This window comes from Sorghum bicolor, chromosome 9 (genome assembly GCF_000003195.3).
Source record: "Sorghum bicolor cultivar BTx623 chromosome 9, Sorghum_bicolor_NCBIv3, whole genome shotgun sequence".
NCBI classification, from domain to species: domain Eukaryota; kingdom Viridiplantae; phylum Streptophyta; class Magnoliopsida; order Poales; family Poaceae; genus Sorghum; species Sorghum bicolor.
In genome coordinates, this window is record NC_012878.2 from 33811662 (window position 1) to 33828327 (window position 16666).

The 16666-nt window shown below is 45.4% G+C and overlaps 1 long non-coding RNA gene across 1 annotated transcript; it reads left to right on the forward strand.

Moving 5' to 3' along the window:
• On the forward strand, window positions 4380-5879 carry LOC110430030. The gene is made up of 3 exons (XR_002447225.1): window positions 4380-4633; window positions 5270-5500; window positions 5679-5879. It is a non-coding gene; the product is annotated as an uncharacterized LOC110430030 (long non-coding RNA).

Below are 16666 nucleotides of genomic sequence, written 5' to 3' on the forward strand. Positions count from 1 at the left end.
GAGTTCGACATGGACTCACTCTTGCTGTTTCCCCCAAACCTCAGGAGAAGTTTAGGCTTGTGATCAACCAGTCAGTTGGATCCTGTAGAGTGAAGTTAATACCCGAAGTTTGGAGTTGTTTTTCCGCTGTTGCTATCAAAGGTTATCTCTTTTATACTAAGTACGTTATACAATTTATGCATTGTCTTTTGATATTACCCTTTATTTGTAGCTATATGTGAGATTTGACTTCTAAAACTCACATATGGTGTGTATCTGATTTTATCCTTAAAATCGGGTATTACACCTATGGAGAGCAGAGACAATGAAGTGTCACTCAATTCGATCGAAAGCCTTGTCTAGATCAAGCTTTAGGAGAAAGGTTTTGTGATTCTAGGTTTTGAGGTTAAAAGGGTTGACAGTTTCTTGGCCAATGATAATGTTAGAAACAATGAGTCTGCCCTAGAAAAAATGCTTGAGTAGGATGAATGATGATAGGGAGATGGATTTTATGGCGGTCAGCAATAGATTTGACAATAATCTTATAGGTGACAATGCAAAGACTAATAGGCCTGAAGTCTTTTGGATATGTGGGGGTAGTATTTTTGGAATAAGGACAATAAAAGTGTCATAGATATTAGTAGGTAGACGGGTAGAATGGTAGAAGGACTAGACTAACTGATGAACATCAAAATCAATCTAGACCCAAGTTGCCTTGTGAAAACCAGCATTGAGGATTACTAGCATTTGATGCCCTCTGTTGAGAGTAAATGGTGTATGTTTTGTTTTATATGTGTTATTTTCCCCTTCAAATAGAAGTCACCAATGAATGAAAGTTTTAAAGTCCAAGGAATAAATAGGTCTAAGCAGCGAAATTTCTTGTAGTCTATCGGTTAAAACAGCTTTAGTAGCATATTAGATCATAGGTTCGACATTCCCCGTCGACAGTAAAGCATCTATGGTGATTTTACCAATTTCAAGAATTTGCCTATATCTTATTTTACAAATTTGTTTAAATTGATCCTAGAGTACATACGGATACACCTCTTTTATTTCCTATTTTCTTTTGTAGTACTTTCCAATTTCTCTTATAAAAGTTAAAAAATATCAATCTACCTATATCTTATTCAGGAAGTTTGTACTACAAGTGGCCCATACTAGCGATGGCCATTTGCTTGGCACCACATAGTTAAGATGATGACTCAAAAAAGGAGTAGCAGGAATAAAAGAGCTCATGAAAAACAAGCTTAAAAAAGAAAGATCGTGGAAGAGAAAGATAGAGAGCTCATGGAGGTAGAAACGAAATAATAATACTATAATAATGTTTCAATTTTAGTTAAACTAGCCTATAAGATTTTGTGTCATGAGTTTACGATGAATCTTGATCACAAACTATAGATCTTTTATAATTAAAATTAATTTATAAAATTATAGTTATGTTCTAACTAAAGTGGTTTACATAATAATAATTTTTTAAAAAAGTTCATTATCCTATTGTAATGCACGGGCATATTTACTAGTTTAAATAAAGGAAACGTATTTGGTGGAAACCACAACCTTCATGAAAACCCATGCAAGCCATGGCAAAAAAGTAGTCTAAACACACGTAGATGAAATGATGATACACAACCTTGAAAAATATCTTCTGTGAACTCAAATTCGTTTGTGAAATACAAAAATAACAAATTTCAAGCCAGAAAGTTGTCCATAGGATTTGTTACAAATTTGTTATTCTTATATCTCACAAACAAATTCAAGTTTGGATAAGATATTTTACAAGGTTGTGTATCATCATATCATTTATATGTGTGATTTTTCTGGTGAAATTAGACTACTTTTTTACCGTGTTTTACATGGGTTTTCACGAAGACTAAGGTTTCCACAAAACGGTTCTAGTCGAAAATTGTTTCGAATGGGCTAACTGAATGCTAGACCGCCATCTTGCTTTCTCATGAACAATTCACCTCCTCAATTGGGAACACGTCCCTGAGCAACCAAGCCATCCACGTCGCCCTAAATTTTCTCCGACGTTCGATCTCGTGATCAACGGTCTAGGCTGTCTCCACCGTTTCCTACCATGATCAACCAAAAATATCTTCTTTCCGCCACCCTCGACGGCTTCCTTTCCGGAGCCTTCTCTTCCTCTCGCGAACCACATGTGCTGAGTCTCCTCTTCGGTCCCAGCTCTCCCCTTACTCTCTCCCTCTTTCTGTCTACCGATGTGGCAGCACGAGCCATGCCGGGGCGCGAGTGAACCCCCACCGTGAGCGCTGACGCCGCCTCTCTCTCCCTATCCTGTTATTGCATGGCGCTGGCCAGGCCCCATTGCGTCACGCCGGTTGTGGTCCTAGCCTCCGCCCTCTCCCTCTCTCCTGATGTGGCCACCGGTGTGGGTGCCCCCAGCGTCCATCTCGATCTGAAGCGGTGGAGGACGTCCACTGACACAAGGTGATTTCTTGCTTATTGTCTCTCTAATTTCTCTCCGCTTTGAGTTGGATTCTTGTTCTAGGGTTTCGGTTCCAATGTCTGCTCTGTGTCAATCCTTTGAGAGGCATGCTTCTAGCAAGTTGTGGCCTTGCAGCTACTCCTCAGGCTAAGGACCAATGCCCTGCTATGTTCACTTCTCTCCAGTTGTAGCTTTCTGTTTTTTTTTCTTAAATTATTGCTTGTGACTTTAGACAATTGTTTTCTATCCCAGAGACTTACCATCTGATCGTAATAAATCTGCCGATCCCCATTATCCATTGTTATTGCTCCAAATTGTTATTGCTGATTTATGATTTTTGTGCAGATTTCTTCGCGCCGGCAAATTAATATGCGCTAAATGCAGGTTCCGCTTGCAGAGATATTCACCCCTTTAATCTGTGCTTCTGGTATAGCCTCGGCTTAGAGTATTTTTGGTTCTCTTCTCTATTTGTATGCAATCGCTAGAAGAATTGATCATTCTTTGTCGAAAAGCATAAAAACCTAGAAAACTTTTACTTATATTTGCTTCGTAATTGATCTTATTCCCATGTCAAAGTTTAAATTGTTGAACAGCAAAATTAATGGTTAATCTACTTCTATGATGCGGCTTCAGAATTACATACCATAGTTGTCTATGACTTTATTGTTTGGTCACACGGTTTTTATCCATTATTCTTAAGATCATTGGCACTATTAGTTTCATGCAATGTCCTCAACCTTGCTAATTTTGATGAATTAGCCTTTGATTCAGAAATAACATGCACACTATTTGATTAAGGACCTTTTTAGTAATGGCAGAATGATAATGTTCCTTACTTCAAACCAAAGATGACAAGATTATTGTCTAGTGACTGCGCTCTGTAGTGACACAAAATATTCTATTCATGTTCGAAGTCATAGATGATTGTCTTGTGTCTTAACCAAATAGCTACCTGTATTGCATCTTATATATAGAGTAGCTGAGCATATACACCCATCCTGTTGGCATCTAGATCCTCATATATATATATATATATTTTGTATTTCCCATTGGAGATATACCTATGCTGATCATTGTTTCACTCTTTTCAGGCTGATCTTTGTCAAGACGGAATATTAGGTCATGGTCTCATGGATCAGAAATATTGAAACATATTCGGCTATATAGGCAAGCAAACTTTTAATCAATTCATCTCCCCTTCTCTCAGTGACATTTTGTACTGGTTGTTTGTTAATCATTGCATCAAACATTTCAGATATTTCACATTTTTAATAGCCTCAAAATGGTCCCATCTACTCACTGCTTACCTTGCATTATGTTCCATTATTTCTTCCATAATACTTATTTTGATCTTTTGTATAACAAAAGATTGACAAAAAAATTATATGGATACCTTATGACATCAATGGTTTGTAGTGGCTGTAGACTCCTTTATAAATCTTGTTCCATGCCATTGGATTGATTGATATGGATGTTTTGGTGATGACACATTACTACATGTCTTTCTTGCTATCAATAAATATTTTTGTTCTAATACTATAAGTCACCTTTATTGGTTATTCTTGAGTTTCGACATTATTTTATTCCCATTTTCACCCTTTTCATTTACTGAGATACAATGCTTCAATAAATATTTTATGCTTCTTCCAAGGGATGGGAGATGTGGCAGGATGGATCTCCCAAATCAGATTGCCAATATCCCCAATTTTTATTATCTATGGATACAATATTGCTGGACGTCATATTTTTAAATTTCTATTGATTTTCTCTTCTTTTTAATTTGCAGATGTATTTCAGATTGTTTTTTGGTGTTTCGCTTCATCCTTTTCCTATAATATGTTTGATAGGGAAAATCCGCATTTGAATACTCTTCCTCCCAAGTCTTATAAACATAATTGTTGTTCCCTTTCTAATCCTATGTATGTATACATGTTTTCATCCTCTCTGCAGTGTCAGCGACAAATTCTTTATAGAAATCAAAGGCTCTCAAGTTACATAGCCACCTTAATGTTCATATCGTGGCTATTTGGAGCAGCTCAATCATTTTTTCTGGCTCATAAATTTTCTATCATTTTACCGTACCTAAACATTCTGGCTAATGTTTCTCACATCCCTCGTGCAAGGCAGCAAATTGACAGACGGACCTACAGCTATGATTCAAGCAGTTCACCCCTTCTAAACCCAGGTCTCCTCTGTAATCCTCCCTAGGTACTTTCCTATCTCTCCATCTTTCTTTCATGTATTTCGAAGGTTACACAAGCCCAAGATTTGAGAGTGGTGGACTTTTCTATTGTCATGGCAAAAATTATGCAAAAAGGGTACCTAATCATATGAATTCATGACTCCCATTAAAGTTTTATCCATTAACTTTTGAAATCATTTGATTTATGTATGTCCATGCCATTTCCCCAACAATATCCAGAGTTAGAGTGCCTTATTTGCTATACAATGTTTGAGAGAGACTAATTGCAGACATTTGCCTTTACCTTCTCATATGCCATCTATAGTCCTACATTCATATATGAAGTTATATCTATGCTAATGATCCGCCTCATCTGCAACAAGAGATTGAGTTAGGAATGTTCTGCGAATCACATTTGTTCATATATATACTAATTTTTACTATCAGCCTGATTTCACGTTCTGTGTAACTTCTTCTTGCACTGCGCCATTTGTGGTGGCAATCTCCCTAATACCATTTCTTAACTTGTGCAAAGTTATCATTCAAAATCTTGAGTGGGACTAAATTAAACTAAAAAGTGCTCCCTGCTGTGTATACGTTTGGAGATTGTTCAGTCATCAGTTCAGTATGTAGGACTTCACATGTGTGTTTTTTTATGACAGCCTGTGTAAGTGTAATCTTTGCGCTTGGGCCAATGACGCAGCTTATGAGGTCATACCGAGAGCTGTATCAATTGCTGGTTCAAAACTATTTCCAAACCCCCTCTTCGGCCATCTGGCCCACTGAGAATTTCTGGAAGGCTCCTCTTCAGAAAAGGGGAGGCCCTAAAAAAGTTAGTGTAATGTGTAATGCAGCTTTATTGGTCTATGTTACTCCAACGATCAACTAGAAAGGTACCCTTATGCCTTTCCCATTTGATTGATTAATATCATTCATCTCCCTGGTTGTACATGTGTTTTGTCCAACATACTGGCAGGTTCATAAATGCTTAAAGCACTTTAATTAACTATTCAGACTTCATATGTATCTAAGCTTATTCTTTGTGCACTGATTGCTTTACAATACTTTCAGGCCATTTGCGAACAAAGCTGTCCGGATACAGATTGATGGGCACAGTGCTCGACTTTCATTGTGCGACATGTTGGAGCACAACAAGCCCAGAGCTCGGATCGTCTCCCTAGAACCCCGGTGATCGCGGCGAGTTCAAGTTCTAACAGATGCGATAAACACGAGAAGACAAAATTATGATGCTGCCCATCACCGCAGCATGGTTCGATCTTTGTTCCTTATTATATAGATACAGGACTCCAGGTTCGCTACTAGTGCGATGCCCTCCCGCGCCACGGCGTGCAGAGAACGCCCCAACCGAGTTGGCGTGCGCTAGGTGCGCCCAGCGCATCATGGCGGCGGACTCGACCTCTACGGGCTGTGTCTTGATCACGCACGTCAATGATCAAGCCCAACCCCTAACCTGACTATTACAGACTCTTAAACGAAGCAAGATTACATTGTTCGTGCATCTATTTAGCTAACAAATCACCCCCTAAACTTGATGCACACAGACGACACCTAATGCACTTCTGAACTCCACAAATTTCACTCGCCCCAGCGCTTTGGTGAAGATGTCAGCAACCTGTTCTCCAGTCCCAACATGTTTTACCTCCTCCTTGCCATCCTCTATGCATTCCCGAAGAAAATGATACTTAGTATCTATGTGCTTGCTACGATCGTGATGCACCGGATTTCTGCTGAGTGCAATTGCGGACATATTGTCCATGTAGAGCTTCACCTTCGTCTCCTTTGTTCCCAGCATGTCTGCAATCAGTCGGCTCAGCCATATTCCCTGGCACGCAGCAGCTGCACCTGCTACATATTCTGCTTCACAAGAAGATAGTGCAACAATCCTTTGCTTCTGTGACGCCCAGGTAACAAGACTGCTCCCGAGGAAATAGCCAACACCCGAAGTGCTCTTTCTATCATCGACATCACCTGCAAAGTCGCTGTCGCTGTACCCAATCAAAATTGGCTTCAGTTCAGCTCCTCTTTCATATCTGCAGCCGTACCCCATTGTTCCCTTGAGATACCTTAAAATGTGTTTCACTGCTGTCCAGTGATCTCTTCCAGGAGCGTCCATGTGCCTGCTTACAACACCGACTGAATACGCCAAATCAGGCCTCGTGTTGACAATATATCTCAGGCTACCGATTATACTCCTGTATCCCGTAGGATCTATAGCTTCCCCATCCTTCAGCTTGCAAAGTTTCAGTCGACATTCCATAGGTATATCACATGAGTTGCAGTTCTTCATCCCTGCAGCCTCGAGTATCTTGGCTGCATAGGAGCTCTGACAAAGAGTAATGCCTCCATCATCTTGTTTCACCTCAATGCCAAGATAATAGCTTAGGAGCCCCAAATCACTCATGCTAAACCTTTTCTTCATCTCAGACTTGAAACTCTTGATGTCTGTTACATCTGGTCCAGAGATTATCAAATCATCGACATAAACTCCCACAAGCAGAAAAGAGTGCTTACTGCTTCTTCTGTAGACAGCATGATCCAGTTTACTCCTGACAAAACCGAGCGCTATCAGCTCACTGTCGAGTTTTGAATTCCACGCCCGAGGTGCCTGCTTGAACCCGTAGAGTGCTTTTCTTAATTTGAGCACTTTATCTCCATTGCCGACTACAAAACCTGGAGGCTGCTACACGTACACGGTTTCAGTGAGATCACCATTAAAGAATGCTGATTTTACGTCCATGTGGTGGACTTCCCATCCACCTTGAGCTGCAAGTGCTAACAGTACTCGTACGGTTTCAATTCTAGCAACTGGAGCGAACACCTCATCGAAATCCACTCCATAACGTTGAGCATAGCCTTTAGCAACTAGGCGTGCTTTATACTTGATCACCTTCCCTTCAGGATCCTTTTTAACTTTGAAAACCCACTTCAGGCCAATTGCCTTGTGTTTGGGTGGTAGCACACTGACTTCCCAGGTTTGATTTGCCTCAATCGCTTGCATCTCAGCCTGCATAGCTTGTCTCCAGCATTGCTCAGACATAGCTTCTTGAACTGAGCCTGGTTCCTCCGCTGCAACAAGGCATAAGCCACTATACTCGAAGTCTTGCAGTTCTTCAGTGGAATCCAGCAGATCAGACACTGTTCGGTACCTCAATGGGTTACCCTCTGAATCCATGGACCGACCGGTGGGGGGAGTCGCCCACTGTATCAATGGTGTCCCTGGAATAGTGCTGGGAGTCCCAGGCGATGGAATTGAATCAGAGTCAGCAGGCGAACCCGGCTCAACGCCGTCAGCAGTGTCAGAATCGTCTTCGTCAGGTTCAGGCGCTGTTGTCGGATTGACAATAGTATCATCCCACTGAACCGAATATGTGTCAACAACTGCTCCCCCTTTCGTCTTGCTGAGATCATTCCCTTCCCAATTCCATGCCCTCTGCTCGTCGAAAACTACATCGCGAGTCACCATCAACTTGTCGCGCACTGGATCATATATGCGATACCCTTTTGTTCCAGGTTCATACCTGAAGAACACGCCTGGGACAGCTCTGTCAGAGAGCTTGTTTACCCCGGGACCTGTTTTCTTTGCATACGCAATACAGCCAAACGTTCTCAGATGCTTGACCCCGGGCTTCTTTCCATACCAGGCTTCATAGGGAGTCACTCCCTTCAGACTTTTTGTCAGAGACCGATTTAGGACATATACTGCTGTCTTAACAGCTTCTCCCTAGAACCGAGGTGGCACACCCTTCGTCTTTAGCAGACATCTGGCCATCTCTACAACAGTCTGGTTCCTCTGTTCTACAACTCCGTTTTGCTGCGGAGTATAGGGTGTGGTGGTGTTATGCTTGATGCCATGCTCGCTGCAAAATACCACGAATGCTCCGGAGTTAAATTCGCCTCCCCGATCTGTCCTGATTGCCTTCAGCCGACGGCCTGACTCAACTTCCACTGCCGCTCTGAATCTTTTGAAGTGTTCCAGCGCTTCGTCCTTTGTTGTCAGTAATTCCAGCCACATATAACGGCTGTGATCGTCCACGATGAGCATGAAATAAGATTTTCCACCGGGCGTGGCTGGTGTGATTTGCCCACACAGGTCCGTGTGCACCAGCTCGAGACCAGCTGTCGCACGCCACGCTGATGCTTGAGGAAAGGGTGTACGATGCTGCTTACCCAGGGCACACCCATCGCACACTTGCTCCACCTTGCGAATTACTGGTAACCCTTCAACCATCTCCTTGACGCCGAGATCTCGCAGAGCTCTGAAGTTCAAATGCCCAAACCGTGCATGCCAGCGCTAGGCTTCCTCTTCTATCTTGGTTAACAGGAAAACTGGTGCGGCTAAGTTCACTCTCATGATGTAGAGTCGATCTTTTCTTGCCGCCCGAATTACAACACTTCGAGCCACACCAGGTTGCTCACGCTCCGGACCACGAGAACACCTTTGTCGATCTCGACACGACATCCCGCCTCTTCCAACTGTCCAAGACTCACAATATTGCATTTCAGAGAGGGAATATAGTATACCTCTGTAAGTACACGATGCTCCTGATTCTTCCCGGCTATTGTCACCGCGCCGACTCCGTGGATCTCCACGGTAGAGCCATCGCCGAACTTCATGGCTCCTCGCACAGAGTCATCCAGGCTTGTCAACGAAGATCGACAACCTGTCATGTGATTGGTTGCTCCTGTGTCGAGCACACACGTCCCTTCATTGTACTTAGTTGGGAAGACACGTTCCTGATTCAGGAACAGACCACGATCAGGCGATCTCGGTGTCCGCATGAGACTGCACACCTGTGCCACTAACAGAGCTGGCTTAGTCTCTGTATCCGCGCTGACATGATGTACGACATCTTCTTGTTCTTCCTTCCCAGCTTTCTTGGTGAGGCACTCCTTGCCGAGGTGTTCCCTTTAAGGTGAGACCCGCTCTGGATTCACGTGCGTCACGACCGCCCTTGCCACCACCAGAGGAACTGCTACGAGCTCCCGCTTGATCTCGCTTGACGTACCTGCCTCCGCCTTTTCAACCCCCAGAAGACGATTCTGTGGGCACCATACGACTCTTGTTCTTGGACGCCCACTCTTCCTCTGTCAGTAAAAGACGACCGGCTTTATCCGTCACCTGTTCGACCGTGGGCTCAAACCGGTCCTCCGCCGCACGAAGGCGTCCGACAAGCTCCTTGATCGTCAGCGTCTTGAGATCGCAGAACATCTCTATTGTCACAGCAACTTGGTTATACTTATGTGGCACAACTCGAAGAAATTTCTTCACAACACGGGTGTCGTCCACGCTTTTTTCCCCGAGGCCCTTCAGGTCCGTGGCTAATTTGCTGATCCGAACAGCAAAATCATCAATCGCCTCCCCTGGCTTGAACGAGATGGCCTCAAACTCCGCTAGAAGCTTCTGGGCGTTTACCTCCTTCACACGCTCGGCCCCGAGGCGCATGGACTTGATTGCCTCCCACGCCTCTTTTGCCGATTTCTTGTTTAGGAGCACTGCATGCATGTCTTCAGGGACACCACGCATCATCGCGCCCAGAGCAAGCCGATCATGTCGCCTTTCGACCTTGTCTTCCACAATCGCATCCCAGAGGTACATCCCCTCTAGATTGCATTGCACATGAGCTGACCACACCTGATAATTTGTTCGGGTGAGCATCGGCCAGATGAGATTTCCCGCCGCCTGGTTCCATGCTCTCTCCTTCATGTCCTTGCCGCTGGTGTCGCCCATGTCGTCGGCGATGATGTTCGCGCCTAGACCTTCTCGCTTTCGATGAGATCACCCACCTTGCACCTTCCTCAACTACTCTTCACCACCGGACGTCCTTCCTCTGGTCACCTCTCGGCTCCGATACCAATTGTTGGAGCACAACAAGCCCCAGAGCTCGGATCGTCTCCCCAGAACGAAAGTGATCGCGGCGAGTTCAAGTACTAACAGATGCGATAAACACGAGAAGACAAAATTATGATGCTGCCCATCACCGCAGCTTGGTTCGATCTTTGTTCCTTATTATATAGATACAGGACTCTAGGTTCGCTACTAGTGCGATGCCCTCCCGCGCCACGGCGTGCAGAGAACGCCCCAACCGAGTTGGCGTGCGCTACGTGCGCCCAGCGCGTCATGGCGGCAGACTCGACCTCTACGGGCTGTGTCTTGATCACGCACGTCAATGATCAAGCCCAACCCCTAACTTGACTATTACAGACTCTTAAACGAAGCAAGATTACATTGTTCGTGCATCTATTTAGCTAACACTACAGTCCTCAAAACAAAGAGGTATTGTGTGCGATCAAATCTTAGTTCTTGCTGAATATCCCCTACCAGACTGGTGATTACTCCAAGACAGTGCCTCCATCATGATCTGATTACCAAGCACTTCATACAGACTTTTAGATCTCTGAAACATAATCCATATTTTTCTGCTCCTTTGCACCAGTCTACACATATTCTTTTATTACGCCTCGGATTTTTGAGTTGCTTAGTAAATTTTAGTCATATGTAAGGAACTCAAAATACAAGTAGTAGTTTAAACAAACCGAAGTTTGAGAGTTGCAAAAACTGTAGAAACAAAAATAATGCCTATAGTGCTTGCACGACTAATTACTTTTGCACTAAATGCATCTAGATAAATTGCCATGCACCAATATCGTTGCACAAATTTCCTTCAGTTTAGAACTGTGATTAGATTACTGAATTATTCATATTGTTGTTAAGCCCATCTATTTTTTGTTACAAACCTTGAATTAATTACTTTCGTTAATCATATGATTGCCTGGGCAATTATTGTCAAGGGCGCTGTGCCCTAGGGTAGCTGGCCCCTGGCTACGGAGTTTGTAGCCACGGTCTGTCTTCGGCGAGGTTTGCTCCTCCGCCGCAGGCTTGGGAGAATATGGAAGATAGAGTTCAGATCACAATGAAATTACTTAACCCTTAAACGTTTTGGTTTACAACATATATATGGCCGGTGGCCCAAAGACTCAATCCCAAATCTCCTTAATTCTAGGAATAGTAGAAAACAAAAACACCAAACCCTCCTAATCGGATTCCAACTAGACACCGACCACACCCAGCATGGTTAACTCTCGCGCGCCCTCCACGCGAACCGCTGCACGGCGCACGTCTCTGGCCTGCCTGCGCCTATATGTGCATCCGATCATTACATCTCTCTCCCCTTGGAGAGGCAGCTCATCCTCGAGCTAGAATGAGGGAAACTTGGCGGCGAAAGGCTCAACGTCTTCCCACGTAGCCGAAGTCACACTTTGGCCCTTCCACTAGATGAGCACCTGGCATACTCCTCGTGCCAAACGGTAGCGCACCGCGCGGTATGGTTCGGGTGCTATGGCGCCATCCTGCATCGTGGGTAGAGGAGGCGGCTCGACCGGCGGTGTCCCATGAAAGTTCTTGAGTAGGCCAACGTGGAACACGTCATGAAGACGCGCGCATGGAGGAAGAGCATGCCGGACGGCGATGTTGTTGATGAGCTCGGTGACTTGGTACGGGCCGAAGAAGCGGGGCTTGATCTTGCCGGTGACCGCCTGAGGAAGAGAGGACACCGCACGCTGACGAAGCCAAAGAAACGCCTAGTCGCCTACTCGGTACGTGACATGGCGATGCACCGTGTCGTAGTGAAGCCTTTGGGTAGCCTGTGTCTGCTTCAAGTGGTAGCGAATGTCAGCGAGGAATTCATCATTTTCTGCCAGCGTTCGGGTGACAGCGGCCACCCTTGTCTCACCTAGCTCATACGAGCGAATGGACGGCGGGTCACGGCCATAGACGATGCGGAAGGGAGTGTCATACAGGGACGTTTGGTAGGCTGTGTTGAAGACAAACTCCGCCCACGGGAGCCAACGTAGCCACTATCGTGGCCTGTCCCCAGTAAGGCACCATAGGTACATAATGATGACGTGGTTTGCCTCCTCCGACTGGCCGTCTGACTGTGGGTGGAAGGCGGTCGTCATGTGGAGCTTGGTGCCCACCAAGCGCATCAGTTCATGCAAAAACGTCGACGTGAAGAAAGGGTCGTGGTCTAACATAAGGGACTGTGGTACCCCATGAAGGCACACTACCTCGGTGAAGAAAACCTGCACAACAGACTCAACGGAGTATGGGTGAACCAACGGGATGAAATAGTGGTATTTGCTAAACCTGTCAACCACCGTGAGGATGACACACTTCCCGCAAATGCACGTAAGTGCCTCGATGATGTCTAGGGCGATGTTGGTCTAGACTCATTGCAGCACTGGTAGGTGTAGGAGTAAGCCCACTAGGTGTAGATGTTCGGACTTGTATCGCTGGCACACCCCATAAGTGCTCACTAGGTCTTGCACCAGCTACTTCATGTTGGTTATGTGGAAGTCACATCGGAGACGGTGTAGTGTGTGTCGAACCCCTTCGTGGCCGTCCTCATGGACCGCCATCATGATCTCCTAGACTAGGGGAGACCCAGGCGGTATGTAGAGCCGGTTGGCGTACTGGACCATGCCATCCACCAGCGACCATGGTGTTTGGTGAGGACCCGCTACGATCTCGCCACACAAAACAACAAACACCGAGTCGGTGTCATGCAGCTATCGCAACTGCATGATGAAGTCGAAGCACTGTGCGGAAAGTGCAATTAGTGCTCGTTCCTCTAGCTTGTCACAGTGGGAGAGTGCGATTGTGACTGTGTTCACCGCCCTGGGCTTGTACTCCATAGTATAATTGAAGCCCAGAAGCTTTCCCACCCAATGGTGTTGGGGGATGGTCACCAGCCTTTGGTCAATGAGGTATTTGAGGCAGTTGTGATCAGTCTTGATGTCAAATCAACGACCCCATAGGTACGGCCACTAGTGGCGCACTGCGTGCACTAGCCCAATGAGCTCACACTCGTACAACATGAGGGCGTGATGCCAGGGCGCCACGGGTCGGCTGAAGAACGCGATTGGATGCCCCTCTTGGATGAGCATTGCACCAAAGCCCTAAGACGAGGCATCGCGCTCGACGACGAATGTCTTTGTGAGGTCTAGCATGGCGAGGATGGGCACCGAGGTGACCATGACTTTGAGTGTTGTGAATGTTGCGGCCACTTCATCACCCCAAGAGAACCCTTCCTTCTTAAGGAGGGCTATCAATGGTGTCGCCACCACCCCGTAGCCGTCAACAAACTTGTGGTAGTAGCACGCCAATCTGAGGAAGCTATGGACCGCGCGTGCCGACCGCAGAACCGGCCAGTCGTGGATGGCCTGAACCTTGGATGGGTCCATGGCGACACGGCCTCTGAGATGACATGCCCGAGGTAGCAGACCAATGGCACCCTAAACACGCACTTGGAGCACTTGATGAAGAGGCAGTGGTGGCGCAGCTCGGTGAGGATTGCACGTAGATGCCGAAGATATTCTGCCCAAGACTTGCTATAAATCAAAATATCATCAAAGAAAACGAGTACAAAATGACAAAGAAACGGCTGAAGTACATCGTTCATGAGAGCTTAGAAGGTGGCCCACGCGTTATAGAGACCGAACGGCATGACGAGGAACTCATATAGGCCATCATGGGTGCGGAACTCTATCTTATGGACATCGGCCAGCCACATGCACACCACCTGATGGTACCCAGAGCGCAAATCAAGCTTGGTGAAAAAGCATGCGCCGTGCAGTTTGTCGAGAAGCTCATTGATGACTAGAATGGGGAACGTGTCCTTGACCGTAAGCGTGTTCAGCGCCCTGTATTCGACGCAGAATCGCCAGGATCCATCATGCTTCTTGATGAGGACGACCGGCAAGGAGAATGCAGAGTCGCTGCAGCAGACTATGCCTTGCTCGATCATGGCGGCGCACAGCTGTTCCAGCTCATCCTTGTGTGCCACGGGGTACCAATATGGCCAAACCGCCACCGAAGCCGCCCCTGGCTTTATGGTGATGATGTGGTCGCGAGCTCATGATGGTGGGAGCCTGGTGGGCTCAGCAAACACCTCGGTAAACGAGGACAGCTGAAAGGTCCAAATGGCTAGAGGGGGGTGAATAGCCTATTTAAAAAATCTACAAACTTCACTAAGCAACTGAGTTAGTAAAATAAATGGCGAATGAATTCTAGCACTAGCTCAAGTAAGTTATGCAAGCCACCTATACAAAATAATACAAGGCTAAACACTAAACCACAACAACAAGAGAAGGCTAGCTACACTCCTAAACAAGAAGACCAAACTAAACATGCTAAACAACTAGCAAGGTATGCAAGTAAGTAAAGGAGTGGAGAGTGATTGTTATACCAATGTTGTAGGGTAGAGATATATCCAATCAATCACTCACAATCACAATCACAATAGCTAATCCTCGACAAGAGATGACACATGATTTTTTACCGAGGTTCACTTGCTTCCCGGCAAGCTAGTCCTCGTTGTGGCGATACACCCACTTGATGGATCACGAGCTAATTGGCAATCCAAACCCAAACCCTCAGCGGGTGCCGCACATCCACCCACAAGATGGGGATCCTCCAAGCCACGAGCAATCCACTAGAGTAGCCAATTGCGATCTCCCACGGGGAAGGCTAAAGAAACCCTCACAAATCACTTGGTGAGGCTCAAAACAATCTCCAATCACAGGCTCAACACCTCCGCTGCTCGTCTAGGGCGTCAGGAAACACCCAAGAGTAACAAGAAATCCATAGCAAACTCAAGGATCAAGTGCCACTAGATGCAACTCTCAATGCAATGCACTTGAATGTCACTCAATCTCACTAGGATTAGCAATCAAGCAATGAGATGAGTGGATGGAGTGTTCTCTAGCTCAATGTATGCCTCAAGTAATCAAATGTGCAAGAGAGAACCTCCCAAAGCCGGCCACCTTCTATTTATAAGCCCCTCAAATAGATAGAGCCGTTGGCTGTGTCACTAGGCAAAAATTGGGGGCACCGGACGCTCAGCAGGGAGCCACCAGATGCTCGACTCCCTGCGTCCAGTGCTCTGGAGTTAGCCACGTGTCCACCTTTGAATCTCGCGTGTCAAACTCTAACGGCCACCTGCGGACCACCGAACGTGACCAAGTTAGCACTGAACGCGTCCGGTACTCACCGGTCTCGTACACAAAGAGATTGTCAAACTCAAGATCTCACCGGACTCGGAGCACCGGATGCTAAGGTCAGCATCTGGTGCCTCCACGCACTGCGTCCGGTGAGTGTTTCTCCTGCGACTACTCCAAATTTCCCACCAGCGCAATAGAAAATATGCACTTAATTTTCTCAAAGGAGCATATGCACTTTACTAGATCCTAATGCATATGCTCAAGATATGAACCTATAGCACTTGACTCGAGAGATGACCGTGATTTCTCCTCTTGATAGTCGGCTATCTATCCTAAATCCGGTCAATCACTTCTCTACTCAACTTAGACTGGCAAAAGTAAAACCCTATGTTTATACCTTTGCCTTTATCACTTTACTCCTTGTCTAACACCATGATCTCTACTTCATGCTTCACCTCATTGTGATCATGTGGCCACCTTTCCATGCCACCTTGCACCTTCATCACATGTGTTGCTATGCCTATCTCAATTCACTTAAACAAAAAGCATTAGCAACTTGGTGTCATTAATTACCAAAACTAAACTTGGGCTTTCAATCTCCCCCTTTTTGGTAATTGATGACAACCATCACAAAGATATGTAATGAAATCATAATAAACTTGAATTGCTTGTCCAAAGCATTTTGATCTTGAAACAAGATTGAACAAGTACTTCAATTTCGGTTTTGGTAGTACTAGCTCCCCGTACATGTGTGCTCCCATGAGTTTGGTTCAAGCTTGCACATATGCATGGATTGGAGTTTTAGGAGAGTTATTACTTCCAAAGTGATGCTAAGGTATATAGAATGGACCTTTGAAGCATGATACCAATTGGAGTTGCCAATATACCATCCTTAGCATCAATGTAGCTAGACATACATCAAAAACTCAATATACCTCATGAGATCACATTATATGTCTAGATACCACATATAAATAAATACTCTATGCTAGAGTTCAAAATATTATTCAAGTTCTATTTCTAGCAAGCACCAATCAAAC